General features: G+C 34.0%; 2 long non-coding RNA genes across 2 annotated transcripts; both read right to left on the minus strand.

Moving 5' to 3' along the window:
- Positions 1-842: 842 nt before the first annotated feature.
- Positions 843-1,457, minus strand: LOC119600068. Its single transcript, XR_005231114.1, has 2 exons — positions 1,152-1,457; positions 843-1,076 (listed from the first exon to the last, which is right to left on the minus strand). It is a non-coding gene; the product is annotated as an uncharacterized LOC119600068 (long non-coding RNA).
- Positions 1,458-12,978: 11,521 nt separating this feature from the next.
- Positions 12,979-13,660, minus strand: LOC119600070. Its single transcript, XR_005231115.1, has 2 exons — positions 13,290-13,660; positions 12,979-13,213 (listed from the first exon to the last, which is right to left on the minus strand). It is a non-coding gene; the product is annotated as an uncharacterized LOC119600070 (long non-coding RNA).
- Positions 13,661-18,363: the final 4,703 nt, after the last annotated feature.

The following is an 18,363-nucleotide window of genomic DNA, read 5'->3' on the forward strand; positions in this document are numbered from 1 at the left end:
CTGAACGTATTTGTAAAAATATATGAAATCTCTTGAATTATTTCTATCACCTCGAATTTAAAAAAGCATTGCGTTTCAGAAAAATATTTTAGAATACAACATTTTAAAGTATTCACTTGTATTGGCGTAATTTTAAGTTATTTATCTTCATAAATCTTTTTGCATTATTTTGAATTACAGTGTAAATTATTACATTTCTCATATTTCTTGTTGCTTGTGTTTGGGTAGACATTTAATTCTGATTTTTTCGGTTAAACCTATTTTCAATATAAATCTTTTTTGCAAAAATTTGTCTTTTTTGTTTATATACTAAAATTGCAAAAAAAAAAGCTAAAAATGCTAAAAATATTTTATAAAAATGCTAAATAAAATGCCAAATGCTAAATTAAAATTTTACAGCTAAATCAAAATAAAAAATGCTAAATCTAGCTGCAAAAATGCCAAAATGGTCACACTGCTGATATTGTATGCTTTTGCTTGTGCTCATCCACTCTATCCACAAAAACAATACCAGTTGCTTATGGATTTGAGTTGAATACTTGTCGTGTGCACCCTGTAGGTAAATGTGTGAATGGTTGTAGAAATAAGAAGAAGGGAAAAATAAAGTTGGCAACGCGTCGTTTGACATTTTTGAGAAAAAAAAAAATGAAAGTAAACAAAAACAAACACTAGGAAAATTATTTGAAACAGTAGATTGAATAGCTGAAAGGAATTGAAACAGTAGGAAGCCATTATGGGATCCGAGGTTTCTCGGACCCTAATGTGCAAAATGTCGGCCTTTTTTTTCTTTGAGATTCAACGAAGCAGCAAGTGGCAAGTGCGCACAATAAAAGTCGCCTAAGCATTTTTAAAGTCTTTATTTAAATCAAACAATATAATATAAATTATATAAATTGAACACCGAAAAAAAAAAGGTTATACAAATATTTCAACGCCACCTCTGCCGACTTCCAACGTGGGATCTTTCATTTGGGAACATCGGCTCCGCACTGCCAATCCTGGGGTGCGCAGGTATACCAAAGGTTTCGACCATAAAGATTTTTTTGACCCTGAACGACAAGACGGACTGACAGTACCTTTTAAATAATTAATAAAAAAAAGGGAAAATAATAAATAAAAAAATTTATATATATATAAAATAACAAGCTTACCATTGGTTAGAATCGGACCAGACCGCTGGCCAAAAATTACCGCCAAGCGTGCGCGACGTTAGGGTTGAGCTCAGGCCTAGTTTTTTAGAAGAATTTGCGGCAGATTTGCACCCAGTAGCTCAGTATTTTTATACGTATATATATGTAAAAAAAAAAATAAATATATATATAAATAATTATTTAAAAGATATTTAAAATTTTTGCAAACTGACCTGAATTACCCGGACCTGGACAGAATACGGACGACGGAAACCCCACTGCAACACCTGCCAACTCCATAGCCGTAGGACCTGTAGAAGAAAGAGGAGAAAGTAAAGAAAAAAATACTTAAAAGCTAAAATATAAAGATACTTAAAAGCTAAAATCTAAAGATACTTAAAAGCTAAAAGATAAAAATACTTAAAAGCTGAAATCTAAAAATACTTAAAATTTAAAAATTTGATAAAACTAAAAGCTGAAAACAATTTGTCAAAAGCTAAATTCTTAAATCTATTTAAAACTTAAAACCTAAAATTTAAAATATACTGCTTTAAAACTAAGAGATTATATTGTGAAATCATACTACTAAAGCCTAAATCTACTTAAATCTAAAGCTTAGAATCTACAAAAACTTAAAATGGGAAACTAAAGAAAATTTGTTAATCTAAAAGCTAAATGTGTTAAACCGATAATTTGTATATAAAAATTTTTTTGTAATAATAAATGTCTCCCTTAAACTCATTTTGTTGGATATTGTCCATAAAAAAATTTTTGTAAAATTTAAATTTTGCCGTAAGCTAAGAAAAATTCTAATAATTAATAAAAAAAATTATGTTTATAACGTTTTAAAGAAATTTTGAAAAGTTGTGTCATTAATATGATTTGGTAATTTGTTTGAAAAGCGGCGGTAAGTAGGGGAAGTGAATGTTCGCAGGGAAGATTTGGGGGACGTCAAGGAAGAGGACGTCATGGTGAGGTTGAATCCTCTAGTGGGAGGACAATAATGTGTATAGGTATGACCGCAGGGAGATGCAGGACTACTTTTGGCCCCTTTTTCAAATAATACCCCAAATGCTGGTATGAATTTTTGTGTTAGTGTGTGTTTATGGTCCAGATTGCCGGCAAGAACCACCCCATCCGGCGAGCTTTAGCCGCGCAATACGCGGGCATACCAGCGCCGCTAGCAATCTGGCCATTCTGTCCCTTTCTGTTTATTTTGTTTTCTGTTTGTCTTATTTTAAACAAACAGCTGACCACCACACCACTACATAAATGGCGCCCAACGTGGGGCCCGAAAGTAGGTCCGTAGACCAAGTAGTTTGACGTATTCTCTTAAGTCCGAGTAGGCCGGTTAGGTTTAAAGTCAAGAGTCCCTAACTGTAGCTACTTAGATGAATAAGATAATATTTGGAAATTTTTAATAACACTTTTTTTATTTCAATAGCTACGAATCCTAAATTGCGCATGTTCTTATTGGTCACGCAGATGTAAGTCCCGGTCTCTAGGACAAAAGACTCCTGATCGCGTTGCGACATCTTGTGTGGGCAATAAGGACATGCAAAATTCTGGATTCCGTAGTTGCCATCTTTTCCTAACAGCTTGAGGCTTAGAGATAACAGGCACAGCTTAATCTCTAAATGCTCAAGTTGGAAGGAAAAGATGGCGACCATATCCACACTTAAATTAACAATAGCATACAACTAACTATACCTAAATTAAGAATACTTACGTTCTTAAGTCGCAGCCGGTCTAGGGAGGTAGTCCTTAGAAGTCTGGTACATTTAACCTTTTTAAGCTGCACCTTAGTAGACAGGACTGTGAAGAGCCAGTTAGCAGTTTCACCCATCTTTTTAATTTTCGTTTAGTATTCTGCATCTCCTGAAACCATAAATAAGAAAAAGAATTAGGTCATATCTATACACATAGCAGCAATGTAAATTGTGAAATAAAATCTACCTGCAAACTTTTACTTTCCCGAAAATGCCGCCCGCATTTAAGCTTTTTGAGTTTTATCAATTTTTTTTTTTTTTTTTTTTGCCTTTGATAGGAAGAAATCTTAGGTGTGAACATATATTTTTTTTTTCCAATTTACGCTGCTAAGATTCTGGAATACGAATTACTTTTACATATTTATATATATAACTTGAAATATAATATATATATACAATACCTTTTTTTTATTTTTGATATTGAAGTGAAGATTTATATTAATTTTTATTTTTTTTAAATGGTTTTAACCCGTCGCGCGAGTCGTCTACAGCATCAAAATAACGCCATGGCGACAAGCAGTACCAACGTAACTTGTCATACCGATACTCCTACCACCTCATCTGTCGTGACTTTTACGAATCCCACCACAACCACAATCACAACAACAGCCAGTACAGCAGATCCGATTTTCAGCACTCAAGCATCTCATGATCTTTCGATCAGCTCCGAAGGCGCTAACCAGACGGTAGTGTCTCCAACATTCTTAAGCGAGACAGCACAAAATATAAGGAGAGAAGTTCGAGAGAGCATGGCAGGCCAAGGTGCCGAAAGTCCAATACAGGTCAGCGATATTCAAAACATTGTAAGTGCCTCAGTTGGATTACATCAAATCCAATTTATGAAAGAGGTCGACAACAAGATCCAGAAAGCATTGGACGACATGAAGCAGCTTATATTGTCGCTGCCGATGACTAATCCGGCTCCAATGCAAACAATGTTGTCACCTTCAAACCATGTGGTACCGCCAACTCAACCACCGAGAACCTCTTTAGAGGCACAACCATCATTCTTTGGTCATCCAGCAACGCCAGGTTACCAGCAACCACCACCATTAATTCCGGCTCCAAATTATGTGCCCGTCGGTCCAGCAGCTCCTAGAGTAACAGAAGCTAGTATTCAACAACTGCCAGTACAAACACAATATCAGCCTCCGGTACAAACACCAAATCAGCAGCCACCAGTACAAACCCAATATCAGCAACAGCAGTCAGTTCTGCAGCAGAATAACCCGTTGCCGTATTCTCAGCCGGCAGCGCAGCGGTATGTTCAGCCGCCGATTTTGCAACAACCAAACCCTTTGCCTAACTCGCAACCAGCTTTCAACAGATACAGCCAGCAGCAGTTATGGCCACAACCAGCACCAGACCCACAAGCTAACTATCAGCAATATAGCGCTTCCCAGCCTGGGTATCCACAGGATACTTGGTCTGGGCCAGCCGCTCAACAACAACCGCTAAATTATAACTTGGCAATTTCGAGGCCAAGACACCCAGAGCCATTGGATAAGTTTAAATTAGCCAAATGGGGTGTTAAATTTGATGGCACTAGTAAAACCATGAATGTGCAAGAATTCATCTTTAGAGTTGGAGCGTTGAGGAGGGATTACGGATGCTCTGATGATGAAATCCTGAGGAGTTTCCATCTTCTTCTAGACGGCCCCGCTCTAGACTGGTACTGGGACTACAGGAAAATAGTGCATATTAACACCTGGGAGGAGTTGGAGAAAGCCCTCTTAGCACAATACAGACGCTTTGAGCAAGAACACGAGGTGCAAATGAAAATTCTCAATCGCCGACAGTTGCCGCAAGAAAGTTTTGATGATTACTACAATGCCGTTATTAAACTCCGAAACCAGCAACAGCACCCATATGCGGAGGAGCAGCTGGTAGAAATCATGCGGGGTAATCTGAAACCATCTTTGGCACAGATGATGTTTTCGATTCGTTTGAAAACCCTGTCAGAATTCTGTCGCGAGGTGAGGCGAGCGGAAAACTTGATTGCTAATCAGAGGCAGCTGTATCAACGTGCAAATGTCACGCATCGCGTGCATGAATTATGTGGTGAGGATGAGGAGCAGTCATTGATCGATTTGGAGGTAGATGGTATTCGGTCGACAAGTCAGTACGTTTGTTGGAACTGTAAAGTCGTTGGCCACGGTTTCGTCGACTGTCCACAGCCCATAACTCGGATGTTTTGTTTCCGGTGTGGGAAGGATAATGTAGTGGCCCCAAAATGTCCCAAATGTCAGGGAAACAGATCCCGGAACCCGTCTCGAACTGGGGAGGCGAGGTCGACCGAGGTGTAGGCCCAGTAGAGAGTAGGGAACAACAACATCAGCAGCTACAAATAACAATTTTAAAGAATCCGAATAGGTCGGAGTTTGAGTTAAAACCTGAGCCTCGGCTCCGAGAACTCAAACCCCTACATATTCGGATTCAACAATACAACGAAGCAAAAAATAGAATTTTCGGTAGAGTGTCGAACAAAATTAGAAAAGCAAGAGAGCGATATAAGGTGAGGAAACGGTTGAGACACGAGATTTCGTCCGCTTCACTCTATGAGGGTGAAGACTCGCGATTATATACCCGGTTACGGATAGGCGGTCAGGAAATAGTCGGTTTGCTTGATAGCGGTGCAACGGTCACCTGTCTCGGGAAAAATTGCCTGAAGTTCGTAAAGGACGCCGGTCTTGAGGTTTACGAATTTAGAAATATTATAAAAACAGCGGATGGTACTAATCATCCGATAGTCGGTCGCGTCAGGGCTGAAGTTAGGTTCCGTGATGCGGTAAATGTTATTACATTCTATTTAGTGCCTAGTTTGAATCGAGAACTATTCTTGGGGGTCGATTTCATGAAGGTTTTTAAAATGTTTGCCAGCCTTGAGAGTCTCACGACCAACGGGATTAGTCTCTGCGAAGAGGCAGATAGTAATCCAGATGTCGTGACTCACAAGCTGACGCCAGATCAGCAGCAGAAATTAGATTTAGTGATATCGATGTTCCCCTGTTATAGTAGAAAAGGTTTAGGTAAGACAGATTTGGAAAGGCATTCGATAGATACTCGTGATGCAATTCCAGTTAAGGATCGTCACTATCCTGTCTCCCCGGCCGTGCAAAAGTTGATGTATGCGGAGCTGGATAGGATGCTTGACCTCGGTGTCATTGAGCTTAGTGAGAGTCCATGGAGTCATCCGGTTACTCTAGTCCGAAGGGGCGAGAAAAACCGGCTATGCCTGGACGCACGCAAGCTCAATGCACTGACAGTCAAGGATGCCTATCCATTGCCGCACATTGAAGGTTTGCTCAGTCGTTTGGGAGACACGATATACATCTCTAGTGTCGACCTTAAAGACGCGTTCTGGCAGATACCACTAGAATCGTCTAGTAAAGAGAAAACCGCATTCACGGTGCCAGGACGACCACTTTATCATTTTACGGTTATGCCTTTCGGGTTGTGCAATGCAGCCCAAAGGTTATGCCGTTTGATGGATAAAGTGATCCCCGCGGCACTTCGTGATAGGGTTTTTGTCTACCTAGACGACCTTTTGATTGTATCTCCAGAATTCGAGACACATCTGGAATTGCTGAAACGTGTATCTATTTGTTTAGCAAACGCAGGTCTGACCATCAATGTGGCTAAATCTAAATTCTGCTTCAAAGAGCTAAGGTATCTGGGTTACATAGTAGGAGGCGGCAAACTTAAACCTGACCCAGCTAAAGTGGAGACCATAACTCGTTTTGCTTATCCTAAGTCAGCAAGACAGGTGCGGAGCTTCATGGGAGCAACAGGCTGGTATCGAAAATTCATACCAGACTATGCTACCATTGCTGCCCCAATCTTTGAAACGCTGAAGAAGGGTAAGCAATTCAAGTTTACTGAGGAAGCTAAAGCTGCTTTTGATCGTCTCAAGGAAGCTCTGATTTCGAGTCCACTACTTAATCACCCGGATTTCAGCAAACATTTCTACGTTCAGTGCGATGCGTCTGATGTAGGCATTGGGGCAGTGCTTTTCCAGAAGGATGATTCCGACGGAGAGCACCCAATTGCATATTTTTCACACAAACTAACATCGGCGCAGAAAAACTATTCGGTAACTGAACGTGAATGTTTAGCTGTAGTTCTGGCGATTAAGAAGTTTAGGCCCTATATAGAACTAATGCCATTTACCGTCATTACGGATCATAGTAGCCTAAAGTGGCTGATGAGCCATAAAGATCTGACTGGTCGTTTAGCGAGGTGGAGTCTACATCTACAGTCGTATGATTTTACGATTGAGCATAGGCAGGGGAAGCAAAATGTTGTACCCGATACCCTATCACGCTATGATATGGACGAAATCTCGTTAAACGTTCCTAAGCTGATCGATCTAACTTCAGTTTCTTTCCGGTCAGAAGATTATCGTAACCTCATAGACACAGTCGAGAAAAATGCCGAACAATTGCCCGATTTGAAAGTAATCGACGGTTTCGTTTACAAGCGTACTAAACCTTACGACGGTTTGGAAACGAATGAAGATTTCGCGTGGAAATTATGGGTACCGTTAGATCTGACAGAGGACATCATAAAAGCGTGTCATGATTCCCCACAAGCGTCTCATGGAGGTGTCGGTAAAACTCTCTATAGAGTAAAGGAATATTTTTACTGGCCAAATCAAAATGTCCAAATTAGAAACTATGTCAGAAGGTGCCAAACTTGCAAAGAAGCTAAGCCAGCAAATACTACGCTCAGACCACCGATGGGAGCCGAAGTCCAAACGGAACGCCCCTTCCAAAGAATCTTTATAGATTTTCTCGGTCCGTACCCGCGGTCTAAAAATAACAACGTTTGTATTTTTATTGTATTAGATCACCTAACCAAATTTGTGTTCCTGAAAGCTTTGCCGAAAGCCGACACTAAAAACGTAGTGAAATTTTTAATTTCAGAAATTTTCCATAAATTTGGAACACCCGAGATAATTGTCTCCGACAACGGAAAGCAATTTATAAGCAAGGAATTTGCCGACGTGACAAACAATTTCGGTATTAAACACGTCCGAACCGCGATCCACTCGCCGCAAGCCAATGCGTCCGAGCGTGTTAATCAGTCCATTCTGGCAGCTGTAAGGTCGTATCTGCAGGAAGACCACACAGAATGGGACAAGCATTTGTCCGAAATTGAATTTTCCTTAAGGTCTTCCGTGCAGTCGTCCATCGGAGTTACGCCTTACTTCGCCTTGTTCGGAATGAATATGATTGGCCATGGTAGCGTTTACCAGTTGGCACGAAAACTGAAAATCTTAAATGATCCAGAAATTAACGTCATTCCGAATGCTGCTAGATTGGATCTGATCCGTCAGAAAATTCGCGAGAATTTACACAAAGCTTACGCTCGCAACGAAAAATCGTATAACACGCGGTGTCGTCCAATTAAGTTCATTCCCGGTCAGGAAGTCTACCGACGTAACTTCCAGCAGAGTGATTTCAAAAACAATTTTAATGCCAAATTCGCTCGAAAATTTCTAAAATGCCGAATTGTACGACCAGTCGGAAACAGTCTGTACGAGGTCGAGGATATGCAGGGAAGATCGTTGGGGGTTTTTCACGCCAAAGATTTAAAGCAATAGCTTTAGAATCTTTGGTGGTTCTAGTCCCAACATGTTCTCCTGCTTATCTTTCGCCTGTCGTGTCTAGTAGTCAGCCTTATCTAATTTGTAATCGATAGGTAACTATAATTGGATAAAGTCTTTTGAGTTTTGTTATTAATTGAAAATCTATCTCTCGCAGTGAATTTCTGTTTGGTATAGTTGTTGTTGTATCCTGAGCAGTATTGAGATCTGTACATATCGTTCATTTATATCGTAGTCCAGTGGGATCCATAGCTTCTTTGGAATGAATAATTATTTGTTTGGTTCGACTTAAAGCCAACGTTTCTTAGCTGGTTACATGTGTAACCGGTCATTACCCTATTAGAAGGTGCAACCCCATCAAAGCCTTCCGGTACCGTGCCATTAAAAGCGTAAGGGTTATTAGTCACCTAGGGCAATGACACAATTCTGAGTCCGATCTTACAGCGAGCCGATACCAAAGGAAACAATTGGGACAATACATATTGGCAGACCAACAGGTATTTGTTCATTCCGTAAGCAGATTGTCACTGGCTGGGATATAAATGATCAATAGTACAGAATCATCGGTTTTGTCCAGGATATAATCAGTAACTATACTAAACACAATTCATTTGAAGTCAGTAGTAATAACAAGTAGTTTAGGACCTTGCTTCATAGTTTTTCTAAACTTTATCTTGTTATTACTACCGAATTCTGCTTTAATTATAAAAAGATATGGTTCCTATCCAGTCCGACTTAAGACTATTCAACTTATACTACTTTATTAAATTTTTGGTTTTACACTCACTCTGATATTTCTACGCCTTTCTGCAAATATCTGCTTCTGTTGTATTAGTTGCTTTAATTGTTGTTTAGTAGTTGTTTCTGTTGTTGTTGTAACCTGAAATAAAGTTCGGAAGACTTTAGTAGGGATTCCCATAGTTTAAATATAAATTTAATATATTTTAGTATATACTTGCCAATTCCCCTGAATTAAATTGGCTTCATAGGGTTCGTCCTTCACGAGGGCACTTGAATTCCCCAAGGAACCTGTAGAAAACAAGATATTAGTTATTTTCAATTATTTGTTGAGAATGAAAATTCCTAAAGAAATAATATAATGAATTTGCTAGAGGAAATCTTTAATTTTAGGATATTTTCTAATCTCAACAACACTTATTCTAAGAAATTAATTTTGTTTTTATATTTTCATGTGGAAATGTCAAGGGGTATTTCTCGCCAAGGATCAAAGGATTTATCCTGAAATCTTTGGTGAATCTAGTCCTTGCATTTCCCACCTTTAACAAAAGACTTACCTGAGTCTTATTTGAAGTCCAGGTCGTCTAGTCTTCTTACTCCAATGAATGGATAATCTGAAAAGAAAGTGAAAAATGTTAGAAAGAAGTTCTAATAAAATTATATAAAAATTCCAAAACAAAAAAAAAATCACAAAAAAAAAATATATAAAAACAAAAATTAAAAAAAAAAAAAAATACAAAAATACAAAAACACAAAAAAAATCACAAAAAAAAATTTGAATTTTGAATTAGTAGAATTTTTTTTTATTATTTAGTTTGAATTTAAGTTCGTTTCGTTCACAGCACACTTTTAGTGAACACCTTTCTTTTTTTTTGCCATAGTTTTCATTTTAATTGTTTTGTTTACCGATTTCATTATTTTGTTTTCACGACCTTTTTAATTTACCACTCCGTTTTATTTTATTTTTTTTTGTTAATTTTCACTAATTTTTCTAATTTTTAATTTTCTAAATTTTTTTATTTTTAATTTTCACTGTCACACCACTTTTGCACACCACTGTAATTTTTATTCTCAGTTTTTCGGTTTTAACACTTCACCACAGATTAGGATTTAATTTATTTTAGATTTTCTTTTTATCACTGCCACTTTTCTCCGCCACTGTATTTTCCACAAAAAAAAATATTCGAAAAAATTTATTTAATTTCGCGTCGATTTTCAATTTAGTTTATATAAAATTTTTTGTATACCACTTTTGATTGTCACTGTATTAAAATTTTTTTTTTATTTTTGATTCATCACCCATTATTTTCACAACCACTTTCAAATTAATTTTAATTTTTTATGATTTTATTTTCATTTCACTTTTGTTATCCACTGTAATTAATTTTTTTTTTTACCGGTTTAATTTTCTTTATCACTTTAGTTTCCGTATCACTTTTAATTTTTTTTTGTTCTCTTTTCAATTTATTTTTTTTATTACACTTTTGTCACTCACTGTAAATTTCATTTTTATTTTTTTTGTATCGACACAATTTTTTATTGTAAATTTTCATTTAATTTTTTTCAATTTTTTTAGTTGTAATTTTTTTTTGGCGTACACTTTTGTTACACACTGTAGATTCCGTTTTAATTTTATTTGTTTGCCGACACAAATCCGATTTTTTTATTTAAAATTTTCATTTAATTTTTTTTATTTTAATTTTCTTTGATTCACTTTTGTCCCGCACTGTAATTTCTGGAAAATAATTTTTTTAATTGTTATTGCATACCGGCAATAAATTTTTCACTTTTTATTTTGAAAGAAATTTTAATTTTTCGTTTTCATTTTTTTTTTGTCCGTCCGCGCACTTTTTACCATCACTGTATTAAAATTTTTTTTTGTCCACAAATTCCTAACTGCACTTTTATTTTTATTTTACCACCACACTTTTATTTAATTAAATTCACTTTAAATTCATATTACTTACCTTTTTGTTTTTGTCCAAATCCAGAAATTACGTCTGCACACACACGATAAATAACTGTAGTCACATTCCTGAAAAGAGTAAACAAAAAAAAAAATGCATTAATAAATTTGTTGACCTTGAATATTTTTAATAATTTTTTTTTACTTACCAAAATTCCACCAGAATCCGCAGCATCCTTCGTCTATTCCTGAAAAGAAAATATAAGAAAAATTTTATTAGTATTTTGCTACATTTTCATATTAAAATTTCCAATTAGAAATAAATATTTTCGAAAAATAAAAACTCATTAACAAATACTTACCATTCTTGTTCACCGCCATTGAAAAATGATCGTACGCATCACAGATAACCAGATAAGAAACCATTGACAGCTGTCAAAAAAGTAAATTCGAACCGTATGGTTTTGTTTACATTTTTTTTACCATTTTTGAGTTCCGCCATTAGGTAAAATTTTAGAGCAAAAGAAAAAATAAAATGTATTAAAAAATCGATGAGTGTGTGAGATGAGCTGTATGATTGTTTTCATCGCTCGTTTGAAAAAAAAATAGCAAAAAATGTAAACATTGAAGAAATTGTATGTGAAGAAGAATTGCAAAAAAAATAAGATTAAAAAGAAAACAATTATTTTATTAAATATTTGCTTAGATTCTAATTAAAAGTGTACTGGATTTGTTTTTTAATTATTCCTTAATGTTCTTTCATTATAAAACACCTTTCAATACACTATCAACACCACAAACAATTTTTTTGACTTGCATGTACAGTAAAACCCGTTTATTTGATTTCAACGCATATTTTTTGAAGTTCGATATAAAAAAGGATAAATGTATAAAATATTATTCATGGGACTAAATAGTAATTCGTTTTAACCAAGAATTATTTATAAAATATGTTTTTGTATCAAAATAGTTATCAAAATTCCGGTAATTAAGATGAGTTCGTAAAGAGCAAGAAAAAGATAAATGGGTTTAACTGTAATGCAATTTGTTTTTTATATTTGAAAAAAATTAAGTGTAAGGTGAAGAGAGATGGAAATATATCTTTATATATTTGTCCCTCTTTTAAATCTTCCATGGTTCATTTTACATTTTCTTTTGTTGATTTTTCGTAAAATTTTTTTTGTTTGCCTCCGCCATATTGCTAAAATCAGCTGATTCCAGTCTATGAGTAGTCTATGGTACGCATTTACACATGCGTATTTTTCCTATGTTGCCTCCTCCCGTTCCATTCATTCAAGCAGCTGTTCAGAGTTCGTCGCCGACCGTCCAATTTTTAACGGCGGCACAGAGTTGTACTTTCGTTCTCGAACGAATAAGGGTTGCCAGACTGCATTTTTTTATATGGGGATAAAAAAATGCCCAAAATTTTAAATTTTTATTTTATTAGGGTAATTCATAAAAATCAGGGCGCGTATTTTTCCCTCCCATTTTGTCTCCATAAATGGATGACAGAAATGGTGGGGTTTGTCGTGTGCACCCTGTAGGTAAATGTGTGAATGGTTGTAGAAATAAGAAGAAGGGAAAAATAAAGTTGGCAACGCGTCGTTTGACATTTTTGAGAAAAAAAAAAATGAAAGTAAACAAAAACAAACACTAGGAAAATTATTTGAAACAGTAGATTGAATAGCTGAAAGGAATTGAAACAGTAGGAAGCCATTATGGGATCCGAGGTTTCTCGGACCCTAATGTGCAAAATGTCGGCCTTTTTTTTCTTTGAGATTCAACGAAGCAGCAAGTGGCAAGTGCGCACAATAAAAGTCGCCTAAGCATTTTTAAAGTCTTTATTTAAATCAAACAATATAATATAAATTATATAAATTGAACACCGAAAAAAAAAAAGGTTATACAAATATTTCAACGCCACCTCTGCCGACTTCCAACGTGGGATCTTTCATTTGGGAACATCGGCTCCGCACTGCCAATCCTGGGGTGCGCAGGTATACCAAAGGTTTCGACCATAAAGATTTTTTTGACCCTGAACGACAAGACGGACTGACAGTACCTTTTAAATAATTAATAAAAAAAAAGGGAAAATAATAAATAAAAAAATTTATATATATATAAAATAACAAGCTTACCATTGGTTAGAATCGGACCAGACCGCTGGCCAAAAATTACCGCCAAGCGTGCGCGACGTTAGGGTTGAGCTCAGGCCTAGTTTTTTAGAAGAATTTGCGGCAGATTTGCACCCAGTAGCTCAGTATTTTTATACGTATATATATGTAAAAAAAAAAAAATAAATATATATATAAATAATTATTTAAAAGATATTTAAAATTTTTGCAAACTGACCTGAATTACCCGGACCTGGACAGAATACGGACGACGGAAACCCCACTGCAACACCTGCCAACTCCATAGCCGTAGGACCTGTAGAAGAAAGAGGAGAAAGTAAAGAAAAAAATACTTAAAAGCTAAAATATAAAGATACTTAAAAGCTAAAATCTAAAGATACTTAAAAGCTAAAAGATAAAAATACTTAAAAGCTGAAATCTAAAAATACTTAAAATTTAAAAATTTGATAAAACTAAAAGCTGAAAACAATTTGTCAAAAGCAAAATTCTTAAATCTATTTAAAACTTAAAACCTAAAATTTAAAATATACTGCTTTAAAACTAAGAGATTATATTGTGAAATCATACTACTAAAGCCTAAATCTACTTAAATCTAAAGCTTAGAATCTACAAAAACTTAAAATGGGAAACTAAAGAAAATTTGTTAATCTAAAAGCTAAATGTGTTAAACCGATAATTTGTATATAAAAATTTTTTTGTAATAATAAATGTCTCCCTTAAACTCATTTTGTTGGATATTGTCCATAAAAAAATTTTTGTAAAATTTAAATTTTGCCGTAAGCTAAGAAAAATTCTAATAATTAATAAAAAAAATTATGTTTATAACGTTTTAAAGAAATTTTGAAAAGTTGTGTCATTAATATGATTTGGTAATTTGTTTGAAAAGCGGCGGTAAGTAGGGGAAGTGAATGTTCGCAGGGAAGATTTGGGGGACGTCAAGGAAGAGGACGTCATGGTGAGGTTGAATCCTCTAGTGGGAGGACAATAATGTGTATAGGTATGACCGCAGGGAGATGCAGGACTACTTTTGGCCCCTTTTTCAAATAATACCCCAAATGCTGGTATGAATTTTTGTGTTAGTGTGTGTTTATGGTCCAGATTGCCGGCAAGAACCACCCCATCCGGCGAGCTTTAGCCGCGCAATACGCGGGCATACCAGCGCCGCTAGCAATCTGGCCATTCTGTCCCTTTCTGTTTATTTTGTTTTCTGTTTGTCTTATTTTAAACAAACAGCTGACCACCACACCACTACATACTGTATTGTATTTGTTTCTTGCTCTCAAATAACTGTTGTACTACAAATATTTTTGACTATTTGTTGTTACTTATAGTAATACAAAGAATCTATATTGATGCAGTATGTTTATTTATATTAAATAAGATTATTTCAAAACAAAAGAAAAATATGTAATAAATGAATAATAAATTAGTGAATATTTTTATATTTATATATATATATTTTTATTTATATTTTTATTTAATATTCTAGTTCAGTTCTAGTTAGTTCTAGTTCAGTTTTCAGTTTTTTTATTTAATATTTATTTAAATTGAAAAACGATTTCAATTACCAAAACCTCGTTTTCAATTATTTTATTTATTGAAGTTTCATTTTTGATTGATTTCACACAAAATTTTTATTTGTTTCTAATTTTGTTGTTGTTAAATACGTATTTGATTATACATTTTTATGATTCAAACACAAAATGAATTGAACCATTTTAAAATTTTCGATTAATCGTTTAACTGAATTTTTTTTAAAATCTGTTTTTTCTGTGATATTTTCTGATAGTAATTCAACATTTTCTGAAAATAATTCTAGTGAACTATTGAGGATATTGAAATTAAATTTTACATAAATATTCTTAGGTGGTCTCCAGAGTTATATTTTTTAATCGACATAAAATCAATAATAAATGAAAAGAAAATATATAGATATTCCTTATCATCATTTATTTGATAAAAAAAATTTAAATACAACATTTAAAAGAACATTTTTTTTTAATTTTGAAAAATGTCTCTCAAAAAATCTCAAAAAAAGTCTAAGCCTAATATCTGATCTAAAGAAAAGTGTAACGAGAAACAGTTTTTTTTAAGTTGGCACAAGTCTCTAATGATGTGTATTGTCGTAGTGAACTCGAAAAAAAATAAAAAATAATTTTCCCACCTATTGAAAATATTGATCTCAGTACAAATTATAAAAAAAGTTTCCTACATTTTTTAGAAAAAATAATCATAAAATTGTTTGAAGTACTTTTATTCCACAGAATTACTTTTAGTGCTTCAGAATTCCTACATAAATTAAAAAAGTCATTAAGTAAAAAGCTAAATATTTTTGTAAACTTTTCTTAAAATTACGATAATTTTTACATATTTCGAAAAAATTCAAAATCTTTGTGTGCTTTGTAATGCGCTAAATAAAAGTCTTTTTGTGGACCAAAAATATTCTTACAAATTTTACAATTTAGGGAATATTTGAGATGAATTTCGACAAAATTTAAAAACTTATTTTTTGGCAAATTGTACTGAGATCAGGATTTTCAATTAGGAAACTAAGGACCCTTTCAAAAGTTTTGTTTTGTATTTTTTCATTAAAATGTTTTTTTTTTTTAATTCGGATCATAAATGCATTTTTATTGATTTTAAAAAAATTGAGTCGAGGTGACCAATTTTAAGGGCCTTACCACTGGACTCCATTGGACCTACGGAGTCTACAGATTGTAAGTAGATACGCAAACACCTCAGCTCTAACTATGTTAAATTTTGAAACGATATCTCCTATCCTATTTCTCATGGTGCCTTTTTTCTAAAAGGCACTATAGTGGTGCTTTTCTAATATTATGACAGTGCATTTAGTGCTTTTTATAATATTTTAAATCTTATTTTGTGATTTTCAGGAATTAATTAAGTTAATTTATCTTTAACATTTTCTCTATAAGGTTAAGAAAACTGATAATTTTTCCATCACTTTATGTATGCAACTTTTTGTTGGATCAGTTGTTACGGAACGTTTTGTTCGGACGTAGAGTGATCCGCCGACTAGCTCGCACTCGGTATCTTCTAGGGTGTGTTCCCTCCCTCACTCTCGTCCCGAACCGTAAACAAATAAAAGAAATTTTGATGGAAACAATAACAATTTACTTTACACTCACATGCAGCAGAATAGGGAGACAGGTGTAAGTCTCCAACCGCCCTTCCCAACCATGATCGTCTCTCTATGCCATCATATTTTCAGACGACCCCCATATGTCATACATTTTCTTTTCCTTACCTCATATCAGCAACCCATACAAAAATACTTAGGCCTTCATCTTTCTCTTAATCTAGTCTCACATTATTTATTATTTCTCCTTAAATGCTTATTCCTTATTTCTAAACTTAAATCTAACAATTGATTGTTCTTTTTATCTTTATTTAAAATTCCCTTTTCTTTTATTTTTATTTGCAGGTCGAAATGACCAAATTAAATCGAATCCTGTTTTACAGGCGTTGGACTTCAAACAACAATCTAATTTTAAATTTCTCGGTCTATATTCTATTTTTAATATTCTCCTTTTTTTTTTTCTTCTTTTCTTAATGATATATTAATAAATCAAAATAAAACTTAAATTATCGTTACAAACATAAAAATTATAATTCTAATGTTTCTCTTTCACATATGTAGGGGAAAACACAGAAACAAAGAGTATCTACTATTTACTCTTATCAAAAGGGGAAGGAAAATATAACCTGATTCACAATAGTAATGTCCGGTACACAACTTACACCGTCACAAATCAATTATTTTCTTCTACACCTGAATGAGCTCACTCAACTGGATTTTCTGAGATCATTAATTTATCTCAGTATACTGAAAGCTACTTACAGATACTATTGTATATCCTGTTTACTTTCCCAACTGAACTCTCCCTTTAAAAAAAAATATCCTATTTGTTTCTAGGTTTTCAAAATTGACATACATATATAAAAAGACTTACAAACAAATATTTGGGATTACACTCAATAGATTTTACTTAAAAACTAACGTTAATATTTAAAAATACGTAAATACGAAGACACTAGAATATTATATTATTATTTTTGTTTTTAGTTATATAGGGATATATTAATATTACTATTTTTGTGCCCTTTTTTTTAAATTTTTCTTTTATATCACTTCGACCCACTTGGCTACACTTTTCTTCATTCCTTATTTGGGCTCAATCAAGATGTTTGTATTTTATTATTTTACCTGGATTATATGAACTATTATATAGCTTTACTTGATTCCAGACGTTGTTTTTAGCCCTTTTCTTTGGGAGGATCAGTATGTATGATTCAATAGCACCAATCTTCATTAAAAACCACTTTGGCTGGCCCTGCTCCAGCCAGTGGTATGCGCCTACGGTTTCGTTCTTTAAAAGACAGGGAACTTCTATAAAAATTATTCCTCTCAACTTTCCTAAATATTAATTAACGTTCATTAGAACTGATTGTTATTACTAATTAAGTTCTTCTTTATTCTTACCAGAACTTTTCCTCATATAAAAGTTATTTAAACAAATATTGTTGACAAGAGGTTATGGTATATTTAAATTTATGATGAATTGCTCTCCACACAAATATTATTAAATTCAAAAACTTTTCTTTTTTTTTTTTTTTGCACAAGTGTTTAGGTCGACATCTTTTCTGTCTCTGATTTTTCAAATATGGCTATTGGCGTCTTTGCCCTATATTAGATTAAAGTTCACACATATACATTCCAAAATTTTTCCAAAAAAAATAGCACTAATCTTGTCCTTTTCTATTAATATTTTCAATAATTTTATTATATATATATATATATCCTACCCTTTTCTGTAAAAAACTTCCTTCTTACCCTACTTATATTTCCCCATGCACAACATGTTTCAAAAGTTTTGCATGGAATATACAATGCTTAATTGTTTTTGTTCTTTCAAACCATTTATAACAGTCGTCTAATTTCATTCATAAAAACAATGTTTACTTTATTTTCTCTCAGTACATATGAATATCTTTAGTCTGGCAACCCCGCTTACTATCAACAGCTGTCACTACTCAAGAGACTACGCATAACAAA

This window comes from Lucilia sericata, unplaced genomic scaffold (genome assembly GCF_015586225.1).
Source record: "Lucilia sericata isolate MDLA Ls3-8-SP2 unplaced genomic scaffold, ASM1558622v1 Contig000103F_arrow, whole genome shotgun sequence".
Classification (NCBI taxonomy): Eukaryota; Metazoa; Arthropoda; class Insecta; order Diptera; family Calliphoridae; genus Lucilia; species Lucilia sericata.